This window comes from Phalangium opilio, unplaced genomic scaffold, assembly GCF_054372755.1.
Source record: "Phalangium opilio isolate 3A_F unplaced genomic scaffold, DU_Popi_V2 ptg000523l_1, whole genome shotgun sequence".
NCBI classification, from domain to species: domain Eukaryota; kingdom Metazoa; phylum Arthropoda; class Arachnida; order Opiliones; family Phalangiidae; genus Phalangium; species Phalangium opilio.
Window position 1 is genome coordinate 2235093 of NW_028324241.1, and position 24490 is coordinate 2259582.

At 46.4% G+C, this 24490-nt stretch overlaps 44 non-coding genes across 44 annotated transcripts; all 44 read left to right on the forward strand.

The window, feature by feature from the left end:
- Nucleotides 1-418: 418 nt before the first annotated feature.
- Nucleotides 419-490, forward strand: TRNAR-ACG (transfer RNA arginine (anticodon ACG)). The gene has a single exon. It is a non-coding gene; the product is annotated as a tRNA-Arg (tRNA).
- Nucleotides 491-1530: 1040 nt separating this feature from the next.
- Nucleotides 1531-1602, forward strand: TRNAP-UGG (transfer RNA proline (anticodon UGG)). Its single transcript has one exon. It is a non-coding gene; the product is annotated as a tRNA-Pro (tRNA).
- Nucleotides 1603-1688: 86 nt separating this feature from the next.
- Nucleotides 1689-1760, forward strand: TRNAP-UGG (transfer RNA proline (anticodon UGG)). Its single transcript has one exon. It is a non-coding gene; the product is annotated as a tRNA-Pro (tRNA).
- A 404-nt stretch (nucleotides 1761-2164) lies between these two features.
- On the forward strand, nucleotides 2165-2236 carry TRNAP-UGG (transfer RNA proline (anticodon UGG)). The gene has a single exon. It is a non-coding gene; the product is annotated as a tRNA-Pro (tRNA).
- Nucleotides 2237-2957: 721 nt separating this feature from the next.
- TRNAP-UGG (transfer RNA proline (anticodon UGG)) lies at nucleotides 2958-3029 on the forward strand. The gene has a single exon. It is a non-coding gene; the product is annotated as a tRNA-Pro (tRNA).
- Nucleotides 3030-3908: 879 nt separating this feature from the next.
- On the forward strand, nucleotides 3909-3980 carry TRNAP-UGG (transfer RNA proline (anticodon UGG)). Its single transcript has one exon. It is a non-coding gene; the product is annotated as a tRNA-Pro (tRNA).
- A 404-nt stretch (nucleotides 3981-4384) lies between these two features.
- Nucleotides 4385-4456, forward strand: TRNAP-UGG (transfer RNA proline (anticodon UGG)). The gene has a single exon. It is a non-coding gene; the product is annotated as a tRNA-Pro (tRNA).
- Nucleotides 4457-5017: 561 nt separating this feature from the next.
- Nucleotides 5018-5089, forward strand: TRNAP-UGG (transfer RNA proline (anticodon UGG)). The gene has a single exon. It is a non-coding gene; the product is annotated as a tRNA-Pro (tRNA).
- Nucleotides 5090-5493: 404 nt separating this feature from the next.
- Nucleotides 5494-5565, forward strand: TRNAP-UGG (transfer RNA proline (anticodon UGG)). Its single transcript has one exon. It is a non-coding gene; the product is annotated as a tRNA-Pro (tRNA).
- A 244-nt stretch (nucleotides 5566-5809) lies between these two features.
- Nucleotides 5810-5881, forward strand: TRNAP-UGG (transfer RNA proline (anticodon UGG)). The gene has a single exon. It is a non-coding gene; the product is annotated as a tRNA-Pro (tRNA).
- A 246-nt stretch (nucleotides 5882-6127) lies between these two features.
- TRNAI-UAU (transfer RNA isoleucine (anticodon UAU)) lies at nucleotides 6128-6199 on the forward strand. Its single transcript has one exon. It is a non-coding gene; the product is annotated as a tRNA-Ile (tRNA).
- Nucleotides 6200-7397: 1198 nt separating this feature from the next.
- On the forward strand, nucleotides 7398-7469 carry TRNAP-UGG (transfer RNA proline (anticodon UGG)). The gene has a single exon. It is a non-coding gene; the product is annotated as a tRNA-Pro (tRNA).
- A 245-nt stretch (nucleotides 7470-7714) lies between these two features.
- On the forward strand, nucleotides 7715-7786 carry TRNAP-UGG (transfer RNA proline (anticodon UGG)). Its single transcript has one exon. It is a non-coding gene; the product is annotated as a tRNA-Pro (tRNA).
- Nucleotides 7787-8030: 244 nt separating this feature from the next.
- TRNAP-UGG (transfer RNA proline (anticodon UGG)) lies at nucleotides 8031-8102 on the forward strand. Its single transcript has one exon. It is a non-coding gene; the product is annotated as a tRNA-Pro (tRNA).
- A 246-nt stretch (nucleotides 8103-8348) lies between these two features.
- TRNAI-UAU (transfer RNA isoleucine (anticodon UAU)) lies at nucleotides 8349-8420 on the forward strand. Its single transcript has one exon. It is a non-coding gene; the product is annotated as a tRNA-Ile (tRNA).
- Nucleotides 8421-9618: 1198 nt separating this feature from the next.
- TRNAP-UGG (transfer RNA proline (anticodon UGG)) lies at nucleotides 9619-9690 on the forward strand. The gene has a single exon. It is a non-coding gene; the product is annotated as a tRNA-Pro (tRNA).
- A 403-nt stretch (nucleotides 9691-10093) lies between these two features.
- TRNAP-UGG (transfer RNA proline (anticodon UGG)) lies at nucleotides 10094-10165 on the forward strand. The gene has a single exon. It is a non-coding gene; the product is annotated as a tRNA-Pro (tRNA).
- Nucleotides 10166-10252: 87 nt separating this feature from the next.
- On the forward strand, nucleotides 10253-10324 carry TRNAI-UAU (transfer RNA isoleucine (anticodon UAU)). The gene has a single exon. It is a non-coding gene; the product is annotated as a tRNA-Ile (tRNA).
- Nucleotides 10325-11204: 880 nt separating this feature from the next.
- TRNAP-UGG (transfer RNA proline (anticodon UGG)) lies at nucleotides 11205-11276 on the forward strand. Its single transcript has one exon. It is a non-coding gene; the product is annotated as a tRNA-Pro (tRNA).
- A 246-nt stretch (nucleotides 11277-11522) lies between these two features.
- TRNAP-UGG (transfer RNA proline (anticodon UGG)) lies at nucleotides 11523-11594 on the forward strand. Its single transcript has one exon. It is a non-coding gene; the product is annotated as a tRNA-Pro (tRNA).
- Nucleotides 11595-11681: 87 nt separating this feature from the next.
- Nucleotides 11682-11753, forward strand: TRNAI-UAU (transfer RNA isoleucine (anticodon UAU)). The gene has a single exon. It is a non-coding gene; the product is annotated as a tRNA-Ile (tRNA).
- A 1198-nt stretch (nucleotides 11754-12951) lies between these two features.
- Nucleotides 12952-13023, forward strand: TRNAP-UGG (transfer RNA proline (anticodon UGG)). The gene has a single exon. It is a non-coding gene; the product is annotated as a tRNA-Pro (tRNA).
- A 717-nt stretch (nucleotides 13024-13740) lies between these two features.
- On the forward strand, nucleotides 13741-13813 carry TRNAP-UGG (transfer RNA proline (anticodon UGG)). Its single transcript has one exon. It is a non-coding gene; the product is annotated as a tRNA-Pro (tRNA).
- Nucleotides 13814-14216: 403 nt separating this feature from the next.
- TRNAP-UGG (transfer RNA proline (anticodon UGG)) lies at nucleotides 14217-14288 on the forward strand. Its single transcript has one exon. It is a non-coding gene; the product is annotated as a tRNA-Pro (tRNA).
- Nucleotides 14289-14533: 245 nt separating this feature from the next.
- TRNAP-UGG (transfer RNA proline (anticodon UGG)) lies at nucleotides 14534-14605 on the forward strand. The gene has a single exon. It is a non-coding gene; the product is annotated as a tRNA-Pro (tRNA).
- Nucleotides 14606-15009: 404 nt separating this feature from the next.
- On the forward strand, nucleotides 15010-15081 carry TRNAP-UGG (transfer RNA proline (anticodon UGG)). The gene has a single exon. It is a non-coding gene; the product is annotated as a tRNA-Pro (tRNA).
- Nucleotides 15082-15644: 563 nt separating this feature from the next.
- TRNAP-UGG (transfer RNA proline (anticodon UGG)) lies at nucleotides 15645-15716 on the forward strand. The gene has a single exon. It is a non-coding gene; the product is annotated as a tRNA-Pro (tRNA).
- A 404-nt stretch (nucleotides 15717-16120) lies between these two features.
- On the forward strand, nucleotides 16121-16192 carry TRNAP-UGG (transfer RNA proline (anticodon UGG)). Its single transcript has one exon. It is a non-coding gene; the product is annotated as a tRNA-Pro (tRNA).
- A 245-nt stretch (nucleotides 16193-16437) lies between these two features.
- TRNAL-UAG (transfer RNA leucine (anticodon UAG)) lies at nucleotides 16438-16509 on the forward strand. The gene has a single exon. It is a non-coding gene; the product is annotated as a tRNA-Leu (tRNA).
- An 87-nt stretch (nucleotides 16510-16596) lies between these two features.
- On the forward strand, nucleotides 16597-16668 carry TRNAP-UGG (transfer RNA proline (anticodon UGG)). The gene has a single exon. It is a non-coding gene; the product is annotated as a tRNA-Pro (tRNA).
- A 563-nt stretch (nucleotides 16669-17231) lies between these two features.
- Nucleotides 17232-17303, forward strand: TRNAP-UGG (transfer RNA proline (anticodon UGG)). Its single transcript has one exon. It is a non-coding gene; the product is annotated as a tRNA-Pro (tRNA).
- An 881-nt stretch (nucleotides 17304-18184) lies between these two features.
- On the forward strand, nucleotides 18185-18256 carry TRNAP-UGG (transfer RNA proline (anticodon UGG)). Its single transcript has one exon. It is a non-coding gene; the product is annotated as a tRNA-Pro (tRNA).
- A 404-nt stretch (nucleotides 18257-18660) lies between these two features.
- On the forward strand, nucleotides 18661-18732 carry TRNAP-UGG (transfer RNA proline (anticodon UGG)). Its single transcript has one exon. It is a non-coding gene; the product is annotated as a tRNA-Pro (tRNA).
- A 404-nt stretch (nucleotides 18733-19136) lies between these two features.
- TRNAP-UGG (transfer RNA proline (anticodon UGG)) lies at nucleotides 19137-19208 on the forward strand. Its single transcript has one exon. It is a non-coding gene; the product is annotated as a tRNA-Pro (tRNA).
- A 404-nt stretch (nucleotides 19209-19612) lies between these two features.
- On the forward strand, nucleotides 19613-19684 carry TRNAP-UGG (transfer RNA proline (anticodon UGG)). The gene has a single exon. It is a non-coding gene; the product is annotated as a tRNA-Pro (tRNA).
- Nucleotides 19685-20088: 404 nt separating this feature from the next.
- TRNAP-UGG (transfer RNA proline (anticodon UGG)) lies at nucleotides 20089-20160 on the forward strand. Its single transcript has one exon. It is a non-coding gene; the product is annotated as a tRNA-Pro (tRNA).
- A 245-nt stretch (nucleotides 20161-20405) lies between these two features.
- TRNAP-UGG (transfer RNA proline (anticodon UGG)) lies at nucleotides 20406-20477 on the forward strand. The gene has a single exon. It is a non-coding gene; the product is annotated as a tRNA-Pro (tRNA).
- Nucleotides 20478-20881: 404 nt separating this feature from the next.
- TRNAP-UGG (transfer RNA proline (anticodon UGG)) lies at nucleotides 20882-20953 on the forward strand. The gene has a single exon. It is a non-coding gene; the product is annotated as a tRNA-Pro (tRNA).
- A 721-nt stretch (nucleotides 20954-21674) lies between these two features.
- TRNAP-UGG (transfer RNA proline (anticodon UGG)) lies at nucleotides 21675-21746 on the forward strand. The gene has a single exon. It is a non-coding gene; the product is annotated as a tRNA-Pro (tRNA).
- Nucleotides 21747-21991: 245 nt separating this feature from the next.
- Nucleotides 21992-22063, forward strand: TRNAP-UGG (transfer RNA proline (anticodon UGG)). Its single transcript has one exon. It is a non-coding gene; the product is annotated as a tRNA-Pro (tRNA).
- A 404-nt stretch (nucleotides 22064-22467) lies between these two features.
- On the forward strand, nucleotides 22468-22539 carry TRNAP-UGG (transfer RNA proline (anticodon UGG)). Its single transcript has one exon. It is a non-coding gene; the product is annotated as a tRNA-Pro (tRNA).
- Nucleotides 22540-23101: 562 nt separating this feature from the next.
- Nucleotides 23102-23173, forward strand: TRNAP-UGG (transfer RNA proline (anticodon UGG)). Its single transcript has one exon. It is a non-coding gene; the product is annotated as a tRNA-Pro (tRNA).
- Nucleotides 23174-23577: 404 nt separating this feature from the next.
- Nucleotides 23578-23649, forward strand: TRNAP-UGG (transfer RNA proline (anticodon UGG)). The gene has a single exon. It is a non-coding gene; the product is annotated as a tRNA-Pro (tRNA).
- A 563-nt stretch (nucleotides 23650-24212) lies between these two features.
- Nucleotides 24213-24284, forward strand: TRNAP-UGG (transfer RNA proline (anticodon UGG)). The gene has a single exon. It is a non-coding gene; the product is annotated as a tRNA-Pro (tRNA).
- The last annotated feature ends 206 nt before the right edge of the window (nucleotides 24285-24490 follow it).

Sequence of the window (24490 nt, forward strand, 5' to 3'; positions counted from 1 at the left end):
CCCGGACGGACCCGAGTTTTTGAAGAAGTAATTTAGTGACTATTTAAATGCAACTAACTACAGGTTAGGCCTATGAAATGAGCATGTTTATGATACGCATGATCCGGTGGTCTAGGGATATGATACTCGCATAAGGTGGGAATAGTCCCGGGTTCAAATCCCGGACGGACCCGAGTTTTTGAAGAAGTAGCTTAGTGATTATTCAAATTAAACTATCTACAGATTAGGCCTATGAGTTGAGCATGTCTCTGATACGCATGGTCCGTTGGTCTAGGGGTATGATACTCGCTTAGGGTGCGAGTCGTCCCCTGTTCAAATCCCGGACCGACCCGAGTTTTTGAAGAAGTACCTTAGTGATTATTTAAATTCAACTATCTACAGGTTAGGCCTATGAGTTGAGCATGTCTGTGATACGCATGGTCCGTTGGTCTAGGGGTATGATACTCGCTTACGGTGCGAGTGGTCCCGGGTTCAAATCCCGGACGGACCCGAGTTTTTCAAGAAGTAATTTAGTGGTTATTTAAATGCAACTAGGTACAGGTTAGGCCTAAGAGTTTAGCATGGCTCTGATACGCATGATCCCTTGGTCTAGGGGTATGATACTCGCTTTGGGTGCGAGTGGTCCCGGGTTAAAATCCCGGACGGACGCGAGTTTTTGAAGAAGTAATTTAGTGACTATTTAAATGCAACTAACTACAGGTTAGGCCTATGAAATGAGCATGTTTATGATACGCATGATCCGTTGGTCTAGGGATATGATACTCGCTTAAGGTGGGAATAGTCCCGGGTTCAAATCCCGGACGGACCCGAGTTTTTGAAGAAGTAATTTAGTGACTATTTAAATGCAACTAACTACAGGTTAGGCCTATGAAATGAGCATGTTTATGATACGCATGATCCGTTGGTCTAGGGATATGATACTCGCTTAAGGTGTGAATAGTCCTGGGTTCAAATCCCGGACGGACCCGAGTTTTTCAAGAAGTATTTTAGTGACATATAAATGCAACTAAATACAGGTTAGGCCTATGAGTTGAGCATGGCTCTGATACGCATGGTCGGTTGGTCTAGGGGTATGATACTCGCTTTGGGTGCGAGTGGTCCCGGGTTTAAATCCCGGACGGCACCGAGTTTTTGAACAAGTAATTTAGTGACTATTGAAATGCAACTAACTACAGGTTAGGCCTATGAGTTGAGCATGTCCCTGATACGCATGGTCCGTTGGTCTAGGGGTGTGATACTCGCTTTGGGTGCGAGTGGTCCCGTGTTCAAATCCCGGACGGACCCGGGTTTTTGAAGATGTAACTTAGTGACTATTTAAATTCAACTATCTACAGGTTAGGCCTATGAGTATAGCATGTCTCTGATACGCATGGGCCGTTGGTCTAGGGGTATGATACTCGCTTTGGGTACGAGTGGTCCCCTGTTCAAATCCCGGACGGACCCGAGTTTTTGAAGAAGTAACTTAGTGACTATTTAAATTCAACTATCTACAGGTTAGGCCTATGAGTTGAGCATGTCTCAGATACGCATGGTCCGTTGGTCTAGGGGTATGATACTCGCTTTGGATGCGCGTGGTCCCGGGTTCAAATCCCGGACGGACCCGAGTTTCGAACAAGTAATTTAGTGACTATTTAAAAGCAACTAACTACAGGTTAGGCCTATGAGTTGAGCATGTCTCTGATAAGCATGGTCCGTTGGTCTAGGGGTATGATACTCGCATTGGGTGCGAGTGGTCCCGGGTTCAAATCCCGGACGGACCCTAGTTTTTGAAGATGTAACTTAGTGACTATTTAAATTCAACTATCTACAAGTTAGATCTATGAGTTGAGCATGTCTCTGATACGCATGGTCCGTTGGTCTAGGGGTGTGATACTCGCTTAGGGTGCGAGTAGGCCCGGGTTCAAATCCCGGACGGACCCGAGTTTTTCAAGAAGTAATTTAGTGACTATTTAAATTCAACTAGCTACAGGTAAGGCCTATGAGTTGAGCATGTATCTGATACGCATGGTCCGTTGGTCTAGGGGTATGATACTCGCTTTGGGTACGAGTGGTCCTATGTTCAAATCCCGGACGGACCCGAGTTTCGAACAAGTAATTTAGTGACTATTTAAATGCAACTAACTACAGTTTAGGCCTATGAGTTGAGCATGGCTCTGATACGCATGGTCCGTTGGTCTAGGGGTATGATACTCGCTTTGGGTGCGAGTGGTCCCGGGTTCAAATCCCGGACGGACCCGAGTTTCGGACAAGTAATTTAGTGACTATTTAAATGCAACTAACTACAGGTTAGGCCTATGAGTTGAGCATGTCTCTGAGACGCATGGTCCGTGGGTCAAGGGGTATGATACTCGCTTTGGGTGCGCGTGGTCCCGGGTTCAAATCCCGGACGGACCCGAGTTTCGAACAAGTAAACTAGTGACTATTTAAATGCAACTAACTACAGGTTAGGCCTATGAGTTGAGCATGTCTCTGATAAGCATGGTCCGTTGGTTTAGGGGTATGATACTCGCATTGGGTGCGAGTGGTCCCGGGTTCAAATCCCGGACGGACCCTAGTTTTTGAAGATGTAACTTAGTGACTATTTAAATTCAACTATCTACAAGTTAGATCTATGAGTTGAGCATGTCTCTGATACGCATGGTCCGTTGGTCTAGGGGTGTGATACTCGCTTAGGGTGCGAGTAGGCCCGGGTTCAAATCCCGGACGGACCCGAGTTTTTCAAGAAGTAATTTAGTGACTATTGAAATGCAACTATCTACAGGTTAGGCCTATGAGTATAGCATGTCTCTGATACGCATGGGCCGTTGGTCTAGGGGTATGATACTCGCTTTGGGTACGAGTGGTCCCCTGTTCAAATCCCGGACGGACCCGAGTTTTTGAAGAAGTAACGTAGTGACTATTTAAATTCAACTATCTACAGGTTAGGCCTATGAGTTGAGCATGTCTCAGATACGCATGGTCCGTTGGTCTAGGGGTATGATACTCGCTTTGGGTGCGAGTGGTCCCGGGTTCAAATCCCGGACGGACCCGAGTTTCGAACAAGTAATTTAGTGACTATTTAAATGCAACTAACTACAGGTTAGGCCTATGAGTTGAGCATGGCTCTGATACGCATGGTCCGTGGGTCTAGGGGTATGATACTCGCTTTAGGTGCGCGTGGTCCCGGGTTCAAATCCCGGACGGACCCGAGTTTCGAACAAGTAATTTAGTGACTATTTAAATGCAACTAACTACAGGTTAGGCCTATGAGTTGAGCATGGCTCTGATACGCATGGTCCGTTGGTCTAGGGGTATGATACTCGCTTTGGGTGCGAGTGGTCCCCTGTTCAAATCCCTAACGGGCCCGAGTTTTTGAACAAGTAATTTAGTGACTATTTAAATGCAACTAACTACAGGTTAGGCCTATGAGTTGAGCATGTCCCTGATACGCATGGTCCGTTGGTCTAGGGGTGTGATACTCGCTTTGGGTGCGAGTGGTCCCGTGTTCAAATCCCGGACGGACCCGAGTTTTTGAAGATGTAACTTAGTGACTATTTAAATTCAACTATCTACAGGTTAGGCCTATGAGTATAGCATGTCTCTGATACGCATGGGCCGTTGGTCTAGGGGTATGATACTCGCTTTGGGTACGAGTGGTCCCCTGTTCAAATCCCGGACGGACCCGAGTTTTTGAAGAAGTAATTTAGTGACTATTTAAATGCAACTAACTACAGGTTAGGCCTATGAGTTGAGCATGTCTTTGAGACGCATGGTCCGTGGGTCTAGGGGTATGATACTCGCTTTGGATGCGCGTGGTCCCGGGTTCAAATCCCGGACGGACCCGAGTTTCGAACAAGTAATTTAGTGACTATTTAAATGCAACTAACTACAGGTTAGGCCTATGAGTTGAGCATGTCTCTGATAAGCATGGTCCGTTGGTCTAGGGGTATGATACTCGCATTGGGTGCGAGTGGTCCCGGGTTCAAATCCCGGACGGACCCTAGTTTTTGAAGATGTAACTTAGTGACTATTTAAATTCAACTATCTACAAGTTAGATCTATGAGTTGAGCATGTCTCTGATACGCATGGTCCGTTGGTCTAGGGGTGTGATACTCGCTTAGGGTGCGAGTAGGCCCGGGTTCAAATCCCGGACGGACCCGAGTTTTTCAAGAAGTAATTTAGTGACTATTTATATTCAACTAGCTACAGGTAAGGCCTATGAGTTGAGCATGTATCTGATACGCATGGTCCGTTGGTCTAGGGGTATGATACTCGCTTTGGGTACGAGTGGTCCTATGTTCAAATCCCGGACGGACCCGAGTTTCGAACAAGTAATTTAGTGACTATTTAAATGCAACTAACTACAGGTTAGGCCTATGAGTTGAGCATGGCTCTGATACGCATGGTCCGTTGGTCTAGGGGTATGATACTCGCTTTGGGTGCGAGTGGTCCCGGGTTCAAATCCCGGACGGACCCGAGTTTCGGACAAGTAATTTAGTGACTATTTAAATGCAACTAACTACAGGTTAGGCCTATGAGTTGAGCATGTCTCTGAGACGCATGGTCCGTGGGTCTAGGGGTATGATACTCGCTTTGGGTGCGCGTGGTCCCGGGTTCAAATCCCGGACGGACCCGAGTTTCGAACAAGTAATTTAGTGACTATTTAAATTCAACTAGCTACAGGTTAGGCCTATGAGTTGAGCATGTATCTGATACGCATGGTCCGTTGGTCTAGGGGTATGATACTCGCTTTGGGTACGAGTGGTCCTATGTTCAAATCCCGGACGGACCCGAGTTTCGAACAAGTAATTTAGTGACTATTTAAATGCAACTAACTACAGGTTAGGCCTATGAGTTGAGCATGGCTCTGATACGCATGGTCCGTTGGTCTAGGGGTATGATACTCGCTTTGGGTACGAGTGGTTCCCTGTTCAAATCCCGGACGGACCCGAATTTTTTACGAAGTAACTTAGTGACTATTTAAATTCAACTATCTACAGGTTAGGCCTATGAGTTGAGCATGTCTCAGATACGCATGGTCCGTTGGTCTAGGGGTATGATACTCGCTTTGGGTGCGAGTGGTCCCGGGTTCAAATCCCGGACGGACCCGAGTTTCGAACAAGTCATATAGTGACTATTTAAATGCAACTAACCACAGGTTAGGCCTATGAGTTGAGCGTGTCTCTGATACGCATGGTCCGTTGGTCTAGGGGTGTGATACTCGCTTTGGGTGCGAGTGGTCCCGGGTTCAAATCCCGGACGGACCCGAGTTTTTGAAGATGTAACTTAGTGACTATTTAAATTCAACTATCTACAGGTTAGGCCTATGAGTATAGCATGCCTCTGATACGCATGGGCCGTTGGTCTAGGGGTATGATACTCGCTTTGGGTACGAGTGGTCCCCTGTTCAAATCCCGGACGGACCCGAGTTTTTGAAGAAGTAACTTAGTGACTATTTAAATTCAACTATCTACAGGTTAGGCCTATGAGTTGAGCATGTCTCAGATACGCATGGTCCGTTGGTCTAGGGGTATGATACTCGCTTTGGGTGCGAGTGGTCCCGGGTTTAAATCCCGGACGGACCCGAGTTTCGAATGAGTAATTTAGTGACTATTTAAATGCAACTAACTACAGGTTAGGCCTATGAGTTGAGCATGTCTCTGAGACGCATGGTCCGTGCGTCTAGGGGTATGATACTCGCTTTGGGTGCGCGTGGTCCCGGGTTCAAATCCCGGACGGACCCGAGTTTCGAACAAGTAATTTAGTGACTATTTAAATGCAACTAACTACAGGTTAGGCCTATGAGTTGAGCATGTCTCTGATACGCATGGTCCGTTGGTCTAGGGGTATGATACTCGCTTTGGGTGCGAGTGGTCCCGGGTTTAAATCCCGGACGGACCCGAGTGTTTGAAGATGTAACTTAGTGACTATCTAAATTCAACTATCTACAGGTTAGGCCTATGAGTATAGCATGTCTCTGATACGCATGGGCCGTTGGTCTAGGGGTATGATACTCGCTTTGGGTGCGAGTGGTCCCGGGTTTAAATCCCGGACGGACCCGAGTTTTTGAAGAAGTAGTTTAGTGACTATTTAAATTCAACTAGCTACAGGTTAGGCCTATGAGTTGAGCATGTCTCTGATACGCATGGTCCGTTGGTCTAGGGGTATGATACTCGCTTTATGTGCGAGTGGTCCCGGGTTCAAATCCCGGACGGACCCGAGTTTTTGAAGAAGTAATTTAGTGACTATTTAAATGCAACTAACTACAGGTTAGGCCTATATATTGAGCATGATTATGATACGCATGATACGTAGGTCTAGAGGTTTGATGCTCGCTTTTTGTGCGAGTGGTCCCCTGTTCAAATCCCGGACGAACCCGAGTTTTTGAAGAAGTAACTTAGTGACGATTTAAATTCAACTATCTACAAGTTAGGCCTATGAGTTGAGCATGTCTCTGATACGCATGGTCCGTTGGTCTAGGGGTGTGATACTCGCTTAGGGTGCGAGTAGTCCCGGGTTCAAATCCCGGACGGACCCGAGTTTTTCAAGAAGTAATTTAGTGACTATTTAAATTCAACTAGCTACAGGTTAGGCCTATGAGTTGAGCATGTCTCTGATACGTATGGGCCGTTGGTCTAGGGGTATGATACTCGCTTTGGGTACGAGTGGTCCTATGTTCAAATCCCGGACGGACCCGCGTTTCGAACAAGTAATTTAGTGACTATTTAAATTCAACTATCTACAGGTTAGGCCTATGAGTATAGCATGTCTCTGATACGCATGGGCCGTTGGTCTAGGGGTATGATACTCGCTTTGGGTACGAGTGGTCCCCTGTTCAAATCCCGGACGGACCCGAGTTTTTGAAGAAGTAACTTAGTGACTATTTAAATTCAACTATCTACAGGTTAGGCCTATGAGTTGAGCTTGTCTCAGATACGCGTGGTCCGTTGGTCTAGGGGTATGATACTCGCTTTGGGTGCGAGTGGTCCCGAGTTCAAATCCCGGACGGACCCGAGTGTTTCAAGAAGTATTTTAGTGACATTTAAATGCAACTAAATACAGGTTAGGCCTATGAGTTGAGCATGGCTCTGATACGCATGATCCGTTGGTCTAGGGGTATGATACTCGCTTTGGGTACGAGTGGTCCCCTGTTCAAATCCCGGACGGGCCCGAGTTTTTGAAGAAGTAACTTAGTGACTATTTAAATGCAACTAACTACAGGTTAGGCCTATGAGTTGAGCATGTCTCTGATACGCATGGTCCGTTGGTCTAGGGGTATGATACTCGCTTTGGGTACGAGTGGTCCCCTGTTCAAATCCCGGACGGGCCCGAGTTTTTGAAGAAGTAACTTAGTGACTATTTAAATGCAACTAACTACAGGTTAGGCCTATGAGTTGAGCATGTCTCTGATACGCATGGTCCGTTGGTCTAGGGGTATGATACTCGCTTTGGGTGCGAGTGGTCCCGGGTTTAAATCCCGGACGGACCCGAGTTTCGAATGAGTAATTTAGTGACTATTTAAATGCAACTAACTACAGGTTAGGCCTATGAGTTGAGCATGTCTCTGAGACGCATGGTCCGTGGGTCTAGGGGTATGATACTCGCTTTGGGTGCGCGTGGTCCCGGGTTCAAATCCCGGACGGGCCCGAGTTTTTGAAGAAGTAACTTAGTGACTATTTAAATGCAACTAACTACAGGTTAGGCCTATGAGTTGAGCATGTCTCTGATACGCATGGTCCGTTGGTCTAGGGGTATGATACTCGCTTTGGGTGCGAGTGGTCCCGGGTTTAAATCCCGGACGGACCCGAGTTTCGAATGAGTAATTTAGTGACTATTTAAATGCAACTAACTACAGGTTAGGCCTATGAGTTGAGCATGTCTCTGAGACGCATGGTCCGTGGGTCTAGGGGTATGATACTCGCTTTGGGTGCGCGTGGTCCCGGGTTCAAATCCCGGACGGACCCGAGTTTCGAACAAGTAATTTAGTGACTATTTAAATGCAACTAACTACAGGTTAGGCCTATGAGTTGAGCATGTCTCTGATACGCATGGTCCGTTGGTCTAGGGGTATGATACTCGCTTTGGGTGCGAGTGGTCCCGGGTTTAAATCCCGGACGGACCCGAGTGTTTGAAGATGTAACTTAGTGACTATCTAAATTCAACTATCTACAGGTTAGGCCTATGAGTATAGCATGTCTCTGATACGCATGGGCCGTTGGTCTAGGGGTATGATACTCGCTTTGGGTGCGAGTGGTCCCGGGTTTAAATCCCGGACGGACCCGAGTTTTTGAAGAAGTAGTTTAGTGACTATTTAAATTCAACTAGCTACAGGTTAGGCCTATGAGTTGAGCATGTCTCTGATACGCATGGTCCGTTGGTCTAGGGGTATGATACTCGCTTTATGTGCGAGTGGTCCCGGGTTCAAATCCCGGACGGACCCGAGTTTTTGAAGAAGTAATTTAGTGACTATTTAAATGCAACTAACTACAGGTTAGGCCTATATATTGAGCATGATTATGATACGCATGATCCGTAGGTCTAGAGGTTTGATGATCGCTTTTTGTGCGAGTGGTCCCCTGTTCAAATCCCGGACGAACCCGAGTTTTTGAAGAAGTAACTTAGTGACGATTTAAATTCAACTATCTACAAGTTAGGCCTATGAGTTGAGCATGTCTCTGATACGCATGGTCCGTTGGTCTAGGGGTGTGATACTCGCTTAGGGTGCGAGTAGTCCCGGGTTCAAATCCCGGACGGACCCGAGTTTTTCAAGAAGTAATTTAGTGACTATTTAAATTCAACTAGCTACAGGTTAGGCCTATGAGTTGAGCATGTCTCTGATACGTATGGGCCGTTGGTCTAGGGGTATGATACTCGCTTTGGGTACGAGTGGTCCTATGGTCAAATCCCGGACGGACCCGAGTTTCGAACAAGTAATTTAGTGACTATTTAAATTCAACTATCTACAGGTTAGGCCTATGAGTATAGCATGTCTCTGATACGCATGGGCCGTTGGTCTAGGGGTATGATACTCGCTTTGGGTACGAGTGGTCCCCTGTTCAAATCCCGGACGGACCCGAGTTTTTGAAGAAGTAACTTAGTGACTATTTAAATTCAACTATCTACAGGTTAGGCCTATGAGTTGAGCTTGTCTCAGATACGCGTGGTCCGTTGGTCTAGGGGTATGATACTCGCTTTGGGTGCGAGTGGTCCCGAGTTCAAATCCCGGACGGACCCGAGTGTTTCAAGAAGTATTTTAGTGACATTTAAATGCAACTAAATACAGGCTAGGCCTATGAGTTGAGCATGGCTCTGATACGCATGATCCGTTGGTCTAGGGGTATGATACTCGCTTTGGGTACGAGTGGTCCCCTGTTCAAATCCCGGACGGGCCCGAGTTTTTGAAGAAGTAACTTAGTGACTATTTAAATGCAACTAACTACAGGTTAGGCCTATGAGTTGAGCATGTCTCTGATACGCATGGTCCGTTGGTCTAGGGGTATGATACTCGCTTTGGGTACGAGTGGTCCCCTGTTCAAATCCCGGACGGGCCCGAGTTTTTGAAGAAGTAACTTAGTGACTATTTAAATGCAACTAACTACAGGTTAGGCCTATGAGTTGAGCATGTCTCTGATACGCATGGTCCGTTGGTCTAGGGGTATGATACTCGCTTTGGGTGCGAGTGGTCCCGGGTTTAAATCCCGGACGGACCCGAGTTTCGAATGAGTAATTTAGTGACTATTTAAATGCAACTAACTACAGGTTAGGCCTATGAGTTGAGCATGTCTCTGAGACGCATGGTCCGTGGGTCTAGGGGTATGATACTCGCTTTGGGTGCGCGTGGTCCCGGGTTCAAATCCCGGACGGACCCGAGTTTCGAACAAGTAATTTAGTGACTATTTAAATGCAACTAACTACAGGTTAGGCCTATGAGTTGAGCATGTCTCTGATACGCATGGTCCGTTGGTCTAGGGGTATGATACTCGCTTTGGGTACGAGTGGTCCCCTGTTCAAATCCCGGACGGACCCGAGTTTTTGAAGAAGTAACTTAGTGACTATTTAAATTCAACTATCTACAGGTTAGACCTATGAGTTGAGCATGGCTCTGATACGCATGGTCCGTTGGTCTAGGGGTATGATACTCGCTTTGGGTGCGAGTGGTCCCGGGTTTAAATCCCGGACGGACCCGAGTTTTTGAAGAAGTAGTTTAGTGACTATTTAAATTCAACTAGCTACAGGTTAGGCCTATGAGTTGAGCATGTCTCTGATACGCATGGTCCGTTGGTCTAGGGGTATGATACTCGCTTTATGTGCGAGTGGTCCCGGGTTCAAATCCCGGACGGACCCGAGTTTTTGAAGAAGTAATTTAGTGACTATTTAAATGCAACTAACTACAGGTTAGGCCTATATATTGAGCATGATTATGATACGCATGATCCGTAGGTCTAGAGGTTTGATGATCGCTTTTTGTGCGAGTGGTCCCCTGTTCAAATCCCGGACGAACCCGAGTTTTTGAAGAAGTAACTTAGTGACGATTTAAATTCAACTATCTACAAGTTAGGCCTATGAGTTGAGCATGTCTCTGATACGCATGGTCCGTTGGTCTAGGGGTGTGATACTCGCTTAGGGTGCGAGTAGTCCCGGGTTCAAATCCCGGACGGACCCGAGTTTTTCAAGAAGTAATTTAGTGACTATTTAAATTCAACTAGCTACAGGTTAGGCCTATGAGTTGAGCATGTCTCTGATACGTATGGGCCGTTGGTCTAGGGGTATGATACTCGCTTTGGGTACGAGTGGTCCTATGGTCAAATCCCGGACGGGCCCGAGTTTTTGAAGAAGTAACTTAGTGACTATTTAAATGCAACTAACTACAGGTTAGGCCTATGAGTTGAGCATGTCTCTGATACGCATGGTCCGTTGGTCTAGGGGTATGATACTCGCTTTGGGTACGAGTGGTCCCCTGTTCAAATCCCGGACGGACCCGAGTTTCGAATGAGTAATTTAGTGACTATTTAAATGCAACTAACTACAGGTTAGGCCTATGAGTTGAGCATGTCTCTGAGACGCATGGTCCGTGGGTCTAGGGGTATGATACTCGCTTTGGGTGCGCGTGGTCCCGGGTTCAAATCCCGGACGGACCCGAGTTTCGAACAAGTAATTTAGTGACTATTTAAATGCAACTAACTACAGGTTAGGCCTATGAGTTGAGCATGTCTCTGATACGCATGGTCCGTTGGTCTAGGGGTATGATACTCGCTTTGGGTGCGAGTGGTCCCGGGTTTAAATCCCGGACGGACCCGAGTGTTTGAAGATGTAACTTAGTGACTATCTAAATTCAACTATCTACAGGTTAGGCCTATGAGTATAGCATGTCTCTGATACGCATGGGCCGTTGGTCTAGGGGTATGATACTCGCTTTGGGTACGAGTGGTCCCCTGTTCAAATCCCGGACGGACCCGAGTTTTTGAAGAAGTAACTTAGTGACTATTTAAATTCAACTATCTACAGGTTAGACCTATGAGTTGAGCATGGCTCTGATACGCATGGTCCGTTGGTCTAGGGGTATGATACTCGCTTTGGGTGCGAGTGGTCCCGGGTTTAAATCCCGGACGGACCCGAGTTTTTGAAGAAGTAGTTTAGTGACTATTTAAATTCAACTAGCTACAGGTTAGGCCTATGAGTTGAGCATGTCTCTGATACGCATGGTCCGTTGGTCTAGGGGTATGATACTCGCTTTATGTGCGAGTGGTCCCGGGTTCAAATCCCGGACGGACCCGAGTTTTTGAAGAAGTAATTTAGTGACTATTTAAATGCAACTAACTACAGGTTAGGCCTATATATTGAGCATGATTATGATACGCATGATCCGTAGGTCTAGAGGTTTGATGATCGCTTTTTGTGCGAGTGGTCCCCTGTTCAAATCCCGGACGAACCCGAGTTTTTGAAGAAGTAACTTAGTGACGATTTAAATTCAACTATCTACAAGTTAGGCCTATGAGTTGAGCATGTCTCTGATACGCATGGTCCGTTGGTCTAGGGGTGTGATACTCGCTTAGGGTGCGAGTAGTCCCGGGTTCAAATCCCGGACGGGCCCGAGTTTTTCAAGAAGTAATTTAGTGACTATTTAAATTCAACTAGCTACAGGTTAGGCCTATGAGTTGAGCATGTCTCTGATACGCATGGGCCGTTGGTCTAGGGGTATGATACTCGCTTTGGGTACGAGTGGTCCTATGTTCAAATCCCGGACGGACCCGAGTTTCGAACAAGTAATTTAGTGACTATTTAAATTCAACTATCTACAGGTTAGGCCTATGAGTATAGCATGTCTCTGATACGCATGGGCCGTTGGTCTAGGGGTATGATACTCGCTTTGGGTACGAGTGGTCCCCTGTTCAAATCCCGGACGGACCCGAGTTTTTGAAGAAGTAACTTAGTGACTATTTAAATTCAACTATCTACAGGTTAGGCCTATGAGTTGAGCTTGTCTCAGATACGCGTGGTCCGTTGGTCTAGGGGTATGATACTCGCTTTGGGTGCGAGTGGTCCCGAGTTCAAATCCCGGACGGACCCGAGTGTTTCAAGAAGTATTTTAGTGACATTTAAATGCAACTAAATACAGGTTAGGCCTATGAGTTGAGCATGGCTCTGATACGCATGATCCGTTGGTCTAGGGGTATGATACTCGCTTTGGGTACGAGTGGTCCCCTGTTCAAATCCCGGACGGGCCCGAGTTTTTGAAGAAGTAACTTAGTGACTATTTAAATGCAACTAACTACAGGTTAGGCCTATGAGTTGAGCATGTCTCTGATACGCATGGTCCGTTGGTCTAGGGGTATGATACTCGCTTTGGGTACGAGTGGTCCCCTGTTCAAATCCCGGACGGGCCCGAGTTTTTGAAGAAGTAACTTAGTGACTATTTAAATGCAACTAACTACAGGTTAGGCCTATGAGTTGAGCATGTCTCTGATACGCATGGTCCGTTGGTCTAGGGGTATGATACTCGCTTTGGGTGCGAGTGGTCCCGGGTTCAAATCCCGGACGGACCCGAGTTTTTCAAGAAGTATTTTTGTGACACTAAAATGCAACTAAATACAGGTTTGGCCTATGAGTTGAGCATGTCTCTGATACGCATGATCCGTTGGTCTAGGGGTATGATACTCGCTTTGGGTGCGAGTGGTCCCCTGTTAAAATCCCGGACGGACCCGAGTTTTTCAAGAAGTATTTTAGTGACATTTAAATTCAACTATCTACAGGTTAGGCCTATGAGTTGATTATCTCTGATGCGCATGGGCCGTTGGTCTAGGGGTATGATACTCGCTTTGGTTACGAGTGGTCCCCTGTTCAAATCCCGACGGACCCGAGTTTTTGAAGAAGTAACTTAGTGACTATTTAAATTCAACTATCTACAGGTTAGGCCTATGATTTGAGCATGTCTCTGATACGCATGATCCGTTGGTCTAGGGGTATGATACTCGCTTTGGGTGCGAGTGGTCCCGGGTTCAAATCCCGGACGGACCCGAGTTTTTCATGAAGTATTTTAGTGACATTTAAATGCAACTAAATACAGGTTTGGCCTATGAGTGAAGCATGTTTATGACACGCATGATCCGTTGGTCTAGGGGTTTGATACTCGATTTGGGTGCGAGTGGTCCCCTGTTCAAATCCCGGCCGGACCCGAGTTTTTGAAGAAGTAACTTAGTGACTATTTAAATACAACTATCTACAGGTTAGGCCTATGAGTTGAGCATGTCTCTAACACGCATGGTCCGTTGGTCTAGGGGTATGATACTCGCTTTGGGTGCGAGTGGTCCCGGGTTCAAATCCCGGACGGACACGAGTTTTTCAAGAAGTATTTTAGTGACATTTAAATGCAACTAAATACAGGTTTGGCCTATGAGTTGAGCATGGCTCTGATACGCATGGTCCTTTGGTCTAGGGGTATGATACTCGCTTTGGGTACGAGTGGTCCCCTGTTCAAATCCCGGACGGACCCGAGTTTTTGAAGAAGTAACTTAGTGACTATTTAAATTCAACTATCTACAGGTTAGGCCTATGAGTTGAGCATGTCTCAGATACGCATGGTCTGTTGGTCTAGGGGTATGATACTCGCTTTGGGTGCGAGTGGTCCCGGGTTCAAATCCCGGACGAACCCGAGTTTTTGAAGAAGTAACTTAGTGACTATTTAAATTCAACTATCTACAGGTTAGGCCTATGAGTTGAGCATGTCTCTAACACGCATGGTCCGTTGGTCTAGGGGTATGATACTCGCTTTGGGTGCGAGTGGTCCCGGGTTCAAATCCCGGACGGACCCGAGTTTTTCAAGAAGTATTTTAGTGACATTTAAATGCAACTAAATACAGGTTTGGCCTATGAGTGGAGCATGTTTATGATACGCATGATCCGTTGGTCTAGGGGTTTGATACTCGATTTGGGTGCGAGTGGTCCCCGGTTCAAATCCCGGTCGGACCCGAGTTTTTGAAGAAGTAACTTAGTGACTATTTAAATACAACTATCTACAGGTTAGGCCTATGAGTTGAGCATGTCTCTACCACGCATGGTCCGTTGGTCTAGCGGTATGATACTCGCTTTGGGTGCGAGTGGTCCCGGGTTCAAATCCCGGACGGACCCGAGTTTTTCAAGAAGTATTTTAGTGACATTTAAATGCAACTAAACACAGGTTTGGCCTATGAGTTGAGCATGGCTCTGATACGCATGGTCCGTTGGTCTAGGGGTATGATACTCGCTTTGGGTACGAGTGGTCCCCTGTTCAAATCCCGGACGGACCCGAGTTTTTGAAGAAGTAACTTAGTGACTATTTAAATTCAACTATCTACAGGTTAGGCCTATGAGTTGAGCATGTCTCAGATACGCATGGTCTGTTGGTCTAGGGGTATGATACTCGCTTTGGGTGCGAGTGGTCCCGGGTTCAAATCCCGGACGAACCCGAGTTTTTGAAGAAGTAACTTAGTGACTATTTAAATTCAACTATCTACAGGTTAGGCCTATGAGTTGAGCATGTCTCTAACACGCATGGTCCGTTGGTCTAGGGGTATGATACTCGCTTTGGGTGCGAGTGGTCCCGGGTTCAAATCCCGGACGGACCCGAGTTTTTCAAGAAGTATTTTAGTGACATTTAAATGCAACTAAATACAGGTTTGGCCTATGAGTGGAGCATGTTTATGATACGCATGATCCGTTGGTCTAGGGGTTTGATACTCGATTTGGGTGCGAGTGGTCCCCGGTTCAAATCCCGGTCGGACCCGAGTTTTTGAAGAAGTAACTTAGTGACTATTTAAATACAACTATCTACAGGTTAGGCCTATGAGTTGAGCATGTCTCTACCACGCATGGTCCGTTGGTCTAGGGGTATGATACTCGCTTTGGGTGCGAGTGGTCCCCTTTTCAAATCCCGGACGGACCCGAGTTTTTGAAGAAGTAACTTAGTGACTATTTAAATTCAACTATCTACAGGTTAGGCCTATGAGTTGAGCATGTCTCAGATACGCATGGTCTGTTGGTCTAGGGGTATGATACTCGCTTTGGGTGCGAGTGGTCCCGGGTTCAAATCCCGGACGAACCCGAGTTTTTGAAGAAGTAACTTAGTGACTATTTAAATTCAACTATCTACAGGTTAGGCCTATGAGTTGAGCATGTCTCTAACACGCATGGTCCGTTGGTCTAGGGGTATGATACTCGCTTTGGGTGCGAGTGGTCCCGGGTTCAAATCCCGGACGGACCCGAGTTTTTCAAGAAGTATTTTAGTGACATTTAAATGCAACTAAATACAGGTTTGGCCTATGAGTTGAGCATGGCTCTGATACACATGGTCCGTTGGTCTAGGGGTATGATACTCGCTTTGGGTACGAGTGGTCCCCTGTTCAAATCCCGGACGGACCCGAGTTTTTGAAGAAGTAACTTAGTGACTATTTAAATTCAACTATCTACAGGTTAGGCCTATGAGTTGAGCATGTTTATGATACGCATGGTCTGTTGGTCTAGGGGTATGATACTCGCTTTGGGTGCGAGTGGTCCCGGGTTCAAATCCCGGACGAACCCGAGTTTTTGAAGAAGTAACTTAGTGACTATTTAAATTCAACTATCTACAGGTTAGGCCTATGAGTTGAGCATGTCTCTAACACGCATGGTCCGTTGGTCTAGGGGTATGATACTCGCTTTGGGTGCGAGTGGTCCCGGGTTCAAATCCCGGACGGACCCGAGTTTTTCAAGAAGTATTTTAGTGACATTTAAATGCAACTAAATACAGGTTTGGCCTATGAGTTGAGCATGGCTCTGATACGCATGGTCCGTTGGTCTAGGGGTATGATACTCGCTTTGGGTACGAGTGGTCCCCTGTTCAAATCCCGGACGGACCCGAGTTTTTGAAGAAGTAACTTAGTGACTATTTAAATTCAACTATCTACAGGTTAGGCCTATGAGTTGAGCATGTCTCAGATACGCATGGTCTGTTGGTCTAGGGGTATGATACTCGCTTTAGGTGCGAGTGGTCCCGGGTTCAAATCCCGGACGAACCCGAGTTTTTGAAGAAGTAACTTAGTGACTATTTAAATTCAACTATCTACAGGTTAGGCCTATGAGTTGAGCATGTCTCTAACACGCATGGTCCGTTGGTCTAGGGGTATGATACTCGCTTTGGGTGCGAGTGGTCCCGGGTTCAAATCCCGGACGGACCCGAGTTTTTCAAGAAGTATTTTAGTGACATTTAAATGCAACTAAATACAGGTTTGGCCTATGAGTGGAGCATGTTTATGATACGCATGATCCGTTGGTCTAGGGGTTTGATACTCGATTTGGGTGCGAGTGGTCCCCGGTTCAAATCCCGGTCGGACCCGAGTTTTTGAAGAAGTAACTTAGTGACTATTTAAATACAACTATCTACAGGTTAGGCCTATGAGTTGAGCATGTCTCTACCACGCATGGTCCGTTGGTCTAGGGGTATGATACTCGCTTTGGGTGCGAGTGGTCCCCTTTTCAAATCCCGGACGGACCCGAGTTTTTGAAGAAGTAACTTAGTGACTATTTAAATTCAACTATCTACAGGTTAGGCCTATGAGTTGAGCATGTCTCAGATACGCATGGTCTGTTGGTCTAGGGGTATGATACTCGCTTTGGGTGCGAGTGGTCCCGGGTTCAAATCCCGGACGAACCCGAGTTTTTGAAGAAGTAACTTAGTGACTATTTAAATTCAACTATCTACAGGTTAGGCCTATGAGTTGAGCATGTCTCTAACACGCATGGTCCGTTGGTCTAGGGGTATGATACTCGCTTTGGGTGCGAGTGGTCCCGGGTTCAAATCCCGGACGGACCCGAGTTTTTCAAGAAGTATTTTAGTGACATTTAAATGCAACTAAATACAGGTTTGGCCTATGAGTGGAGCATGTTTATGATACGCATGATCCGTTGGTCTAGGGGTTTGATACTCGATTTGGGTGCGAGTGGTCCCCGGTTCAAATCCCGGTCGGACCCGAGTTTTTGAAGAAGTAACTTAGTGACTATTTAAATTCAACTATCTACAGGTTAGGCCTATGAGTTGAGCATGTCTCAGATACGCATGGTCTGTTGGTCTAGGGGTATGATACTCGCTTTGGGTGCGAGTGGTCCCGGGTTCAAATCCCGGACGAACCCGAGTTTTTGAAGAAGTAACTTAGTGACTATTTAAATTCAACTATCTACAGGTTAGGCCTATGAGTTGAGCATGTTTATGATACGCATGATCCGTTGGTCTAGGGGTTTGATACTCGATTTGGGTGCGAGTGGTCCCCGGTTCAAATCCCGGTCGGACCCGAGTTTTTGAAGAAGTAACTTAGTGACTATTTAAATACAACTATCTACAGGTTAGGCCTATGAGTTGAGCATGTCTCTACCACGCATGGTCCGTTGGTCTAGGGGTATGATACTCGCTTTGGGTGCGAGTGGTCCCCTTTTCAAATCCCGGACGGACCCGAGGTTTTGAAGAAGTAACTTAGTGACTATTTAAATTCAACTATCTACAGGTTAGGCCTATGAGTTGAGCATGTCTCAGATACGCATGGTCTGTTGGTCTAGGGGTATGATACTCGCTTTGGGTGCGAGTGGTCCCGGGTTCAAATCCCGGACGAACCCGAGTTTTTGAAGAAGTAACTTAGTGACTATTTAAATTCAACTATCTACAGGTTAGGCCTATGAGTTGAGCATGTCTCTAACACGCATGGTCCGTTGGTCTAGGGGTATGATACTCGCTTTGGGTGCGAGTGGTCCCGGGTTCAAATCCCGGACGGACCCGAGTTTTTCAAGAAGTATTTTAGTGACATTAAAATGCAACTAAATACAGGTTTGGCCTATGAGTTGAGCATGGCTCTGATACGCATGGTCCGTTGGTCTAGGGGTATGATACTCGCTTTGGGTACGAGTGGTCCCCTGTTCAAATCCCGGACGGACCCGAGTTTTTGAAGAAGTAACTTAGTGACTATTTAAATTCAACTATCTACAGGTTAGGCCTATGAGTTGAGCATGTCTCAGATACGCATGGTCTGTTGGTCTAGGGGTATGATACTCGCTTTGGGTGCGAGTGGTCCCGGGTTCAAATCCCGGACGAACCCGAGTTTTTGAAGAAGTAACTTAGTGACTATTTAAATTCAACTATCTACAGGTTAGGCCTATGAGTTGAGCATGTCTCTAACACGCATGGTCCGTTGGTCTAGGGGTATGATACTCGCTTTGGGTGCGAGTGGTCCCGGGTTCAAATCCCGGACGGATCCGAGTTTTTCAAGAAGTATTTTAGTGACATTTAAATGCAACTAAATACAGGTTTGGCCTATGAGTTGAGCATGGCTCTGATACGCATGGTCCGTTGGTCTAGGGGTATGATACTCGCTTTGGGTACGAGTGGTCCCCTGTTCAAATCCCGGACGGACCCGAGTTTTTGAAGAAGTAACTTAGTGACTATTTAAATTCAACTATCTACAGGTTAGGCCTATGAGTTGAGCATGTCTCAGATACGCATGGTCTGTTGGTCTAGGGGTATGATACTCGCTTTGGGTGCGAGTGGTCCCGGGTTCAAATCCCGGACGAACCCGAGTTTTTGAAGAAGTAACTTAGTGACTATTTAAATTCAACTATCTACAGGTTAGGCCTATGAGTTGAGCATGTCTCTAACACGCATGGTCCGTTGGTCTAGGGGTATGATACTCGCTTTGGGTGCGAGTGGTCCCGGGTTCAAATCCCGGACGGACTCGAGTTTTTCAAGAAGTATTTTAGTGACATTTAAATGCAACTAAATACAGGTTTGGCCTATGAGTGGAGCATGTTTATGATACGCATGATCCGTTGGTCTAGGGGTTTGATACTCGATTTGGGTGCGAGTGGTCCCCGGTTCAAATCCCGGTCGGACCCGAGTTTTTGAAGAAGTAACTTAGTGACTATTTAAATACAACTATCTACAGGTTAGGCCTATGAGTTGAGCATGTCTCTACCACGCATGGTCCGTTGGTCTAGGGGTATGATACTCGCTTTGGGTGCGAGTGGTCCCCTTTTCAAATCCCGGACGGACCCGAGTTTTTGAAGAAGTAACTTAGTGACTATTTAAATTCAACTATCTACAGGTTAGGCCTATGAGTTGAGCATGTCTCTAACACGCATGGTCCGTTGGTCTAGGGGTATGATACTCGCTTTGGGTGCGAGTGGTCCCGGGTTCAAATCCCGGACGGATCCGAGTTTTTCAAGAAGTATTTTAGTGACATTTAAATGCAACTAAATACAGGTTTGGCCTATGAGTTGAGCATGGCTCTGATACGCATGGTCCGTTGGTCTAGGGGTATGATACTCGCTTTGGGTACGAGTGGTCCCCTGTTCAAATCCCGGACGGACCCGAGTTTTTGAAGAAGTAACTTAGTGACTATTTAAATTCAACTATCTACAGGTTAGGCCTATGAGTTGAGCATGTCTCAGATACGCATGGTCTGTTGGTCTAGGGGTATGATACTCGCTTTGGGTGCGAGTGGTCCCGGGTTCAAATCCCGGACGAACCCGAGTTTTTGAAGAAGTAACTTAGTGACTATTTAAATTCAACTATCTACAGGTTAGGCCTATGAGTTGAGCATGTCTCTAACACGCATGGTCCGTTGGTCTAGGGGTATGATACTCGCTTTGGGTGCGAGTGGTCCCGGGTTCAAATCCCGGACGGACTCGAGTTTTTCAAGAAGTATTTTAGTGACATTTAAATGCAACTAAATACAGGTTTGGCCTATGAGTGGAGCATGTTTATGATACGCATGATCCGTTGGTCTAGGGGTTTGATACTCGATTTGGGTGCGAGTGGTAACCGGTTCAAATCCCGGTCGGACCCGAGTTTTTGAAGAAGTAACTTAGTGACTATTTAAATACAACTATCTACAGGTTAGGCCTATGAGTTGAGCATGTCTCTAACACGCATGGTCCGTTGGTCTAGGGGTATGATACTCGCTTTGGGTGCGAGTGGTCCCGGGTTCAAATCCCGGACGGACCCGAGTTTTTCAAGAAGTATTTTAGTGACATTTAAATGCAACTAAATACAGGTTTGGCCTATGAGTGGAGCATGTTTATGATACGCATGATCCGTTGGTCTAGGGGTTTGATACTCGATTTGGGTGCGAGTGATCCCCGGTTCAAATCCCGGTCGGACCCGAGTTTTTGAAGAAGTAACTTAGTGACTATTTAAATACAACTATCTACAGGTTAGGCCTATGAGTTGAGCATGTCTCAGATACGCATGGTCTGTTGGTCTAGGGGTATGATACTCGCTTTGGGTGCGAGTGGTCCCGGGTTCAAATCCCGGACGAACCCGAGTTTTTGAAGAAGTAACTTAGTGACTATTTAAATTCAACTATCTACAGGTTAGGCCTATGAGTTGAGCATGTCTCTAACACGCATGGTCCGTTGGTCTAGGGGTATGATACTCGCTTTGGGTGCGAGTGGTCCCGGGTTCAAATCCCGGACGGACCCGAGTTTTTCAAGAAGTATTTTAGTGACATTTAAATGCAACTAAATACAGGTTTGGCCTATGAGTGGAGCATGTTTATGATACGCATGATCCGTTGGTCTAGGGGTTTGATACTCGATTTGGGTGCGAGTGGTCCCCGGTTCAAATCCCGGTCGGACCCGAGTTTTTGAAGAAGTAACTTAGTGACTATTTAAATACAACTATCTACAGGTTAGGCCTATGAGTTGAGCATGTCTCTACCACGCATGGTCCGTTGGTCTAGGGGTATGATACTCGCTTTGGGTGCGAGTGGTCCCCTTTTCAAATCCCGGACGGACCCGAGTTTTTCAAGAAGTATTTTAATGACATTTAAATGCAACTAAATACAGGTTTGGCCTATGAGTTGAGCATGGCTCTGATACGCATGGTCCGTTGGTCTAGGGGTATGATACTCGCTTTGGGTACGAGTGGTCCCCTGTTCAAATCCCGGACGGACCCGAGTTTTTGAAGAAGTAACTTAGTGACTATTTAAATTCAACTATCTACAGGTTAGGCCTATGAGTTGAGCATGTCTCAGATACGCATGGTCTGTTGGTCTAGGGGTATGATACTCGCTTTGGGTGCGAGTGGTCCCGGGTTCAAATCCCGGACGAACCCGAGTTTTTGAAGAAGTAACTTAGTGACTATTTAAATTCAACTATCTACAGGTTAGGCCTATGAGTTGAGCATGTCTCTAACACGCATGGTCCGTTGGTCTAGGGGTATGATACTCGCTTTGGGTGCGAGTGGTCCCGGGTTCAAATCCCGGACGGACTCGAGTTTTTCAAGAAGTATTTTAGTGACATTTAAATGCAACTAAATACAGGTTTGGCCTATGAGTGGAGCATGTTTATGATACGCATGATCCGTTGGTCTAGGGGTTTGATACTCGATTTGGGTGCGAGTGGTCCCCGGTTCAAATCCCGGTCGGACCCGAGTTTTTGAAGAAGTAACTTAGTGACTATTTAAATACAACTATCTACAGGTTAGGCCTATGAGTTGAGCATGTCTCTAACACGCATGGTCCGTTGGTCTAGGGGTATGATACTCGCTTTGGGTGCGAGTGGTCCCGGGTTCAAATCCCGGACGGACCCGAGTTTTTCAAGAAGTATTTTAGTGACATTTAAATGCAACTAAATACAGGTTTGGCCTATGAGTGGAGCATGTTTATGATACGCATGATCCGTTGGTCTAGGGGTTTGATACTCGATTTGGGTGCGAGTGATCCCCGGTTCAAATCCCGGTCGGACCCGAGTTTTTGAAGAAGTAACTTAGTGACTATTTAAATACAACTATCTACAGGTTAGGCCTATGAGTTGAGCATGTCTCAGATACGCATGGTCTGTTGGTCTAGGGGTATGATACTCGCTTTGGGTGCGAGTGGTCCCGGGTTCAAATCCCGGACGAACCCGAGTTTTTGAAGAAGTAACTTAGTGACTATTTAAATTCAACTATCTACAGGTTAGGCCTATGAGTTGAGCATGTCTCTAACACGCATGGTCCGTTGGTCTAGGGGTATGATACTCGCTTTGGGTGCGAGTGGTCCCGGGTTCAAATCCCGGACGGACCCGAGTTTTTCAAGAAGTATTTTAGTGACATTTAAATGCAACTAAATACAGGTTTGGCCTATGAGTGGAGCATGTTTATGATACGCATGATCCGTTGGTCTAGGGGTTTGATACTCGATTTGGGTGCGAGTGGTCCCCGGTTCAAATCCCGGTCGGACCCGAGTTTTTGAAGAAGTAACTTAGTGACTATTTAAATACAACTATCTACAGGTTAGGCCTATGAGTTGAGCATGTCTCTACCACGCATGGTCCGTTGGTCTAGGGGTATGATACTCGCTTTGGGTGCGAGTGGTCCCCTTTTCAAATCCCGGACGGACCCGAGTTTTTCAAGAAGTATTTTAATGACATTTAAATGCAACTAAATACAGGTTTGGCCTATGAGTTGAGCATGGCTCTGATACGCATGGTCCGTTGGTCTAGGGGTATGATACTCGCTTTGGGTACGAGTGGTCCCCTGTTCAAATCCCGGACGGACCCGAGTTTTTGAAGAAGTAACTTAGTGACTATTTAAATTCAACTATCTACAGGTTAGGCCTATGAGTTGAGCATGTCTCTAACACGCATGGTCCGTTGGTCTAGGGGTATGATACTCGCTTTGGGTGCGAGTGGTCCCGGGTTCAAATCCCGGACGGATCCGAGTTTTTCAAGAAGTATTTTAGTGACATTTAAATGCAACTAAATACAGGTTTGGCCTATGAGTTGAGCATGGCTCTGATACGCATGGTCCGTTGGTCTAGGGGTATGATACTCGCTTTGGGTACGAGTGGTCCCCTGTTCAAATCCCGGACGGACCCGAGTTTTTGAAGAAGTAACTTAGTGACTATTTAAATTCAACTATCTACAGGTTAGGCCTATGAGTTGAGCATGTCTCAGATACGCATGGTCTGTTGGTCTAGGGGTATGATACTCGCTTTGGGTGCGAGTGGTCCCGGGTTCAAATCCCGGACGAACCCGAGTTTTTGAAGAAGTAACTTAGTGACTATTTAAATTCAACTATCTACAGGTTAGGCCTATGAGTTGAGCATGTCTCTAACACGCATGGTCCGTTGGTCTAGGGGTATGATACTCGCTTTGGGTGCGAGTGGTCCCGGGTTCAAATCCCGGACGGACCCGAGTTTTTCAAGAAGTATTTTAGTGACATTTAAATGCAACTAAATACAGGTTTGGCCTATGAGTGGAGCATGTTTATGATACGCATGATCCGTTGGTCTAGGGGTTTGATACTCGATTTGGGTGCGAGTGGTCCCCGGTTCAAATCCCGGTCGGACCCGAGTTTTTGAAGAAGTAACTTAGTGACTATTTAAATACAACTATCTACAGGTTAGGCCTATGAGTTGAGCATGTCTCTACCACGCATGGTCCGTTGGTCTAGGGGTATGATACTCGCTTTGGGTGCGAGTGGTCCCCTTTTCAAATCCCGGACGGACCCGAGGTTTTGAAGAAGTAACTTAGTGACTATTTAAATTCAACTATCTACAGGTTAGGCCTATGAGTTGAGCATGTCTCAGATACGCATGGTCTGTTGGTCTAGGGGTATGATACTCGCTTTGGGTGCGAGTGGTCCCGGGTTCAAATCCCGGACGAACCCGAGTTTTTGAAGAAGTAACTTAGTGACTATTTAAATTCAACTATCTACAGGTTAGGCCTATGAGTTGAGCATGTCTCTAACACGCATGGTCCGTTGGTCTAGGGGTATGATACTCGCTTTGGGTGCGAGTGGTCCCGGGTTCAAATCCCGGACGGACCCGAGTTTTTCAAGAAGTATTTTAGTGACATTTAAATGCAACTAAATACAGGTTTGGCCTATGAGTGGAGCATGTTTATGATACGCATGATCCGTTGGTCTAGGGGTTTGATACTCGATTTGGGTGCGAGTGGTCCCCGGTTCAAATCCCGGTCGGACCCGAGTTTTTGAAGAAGTAACTTAGTGACTATTTAAATTCAACTATCTAC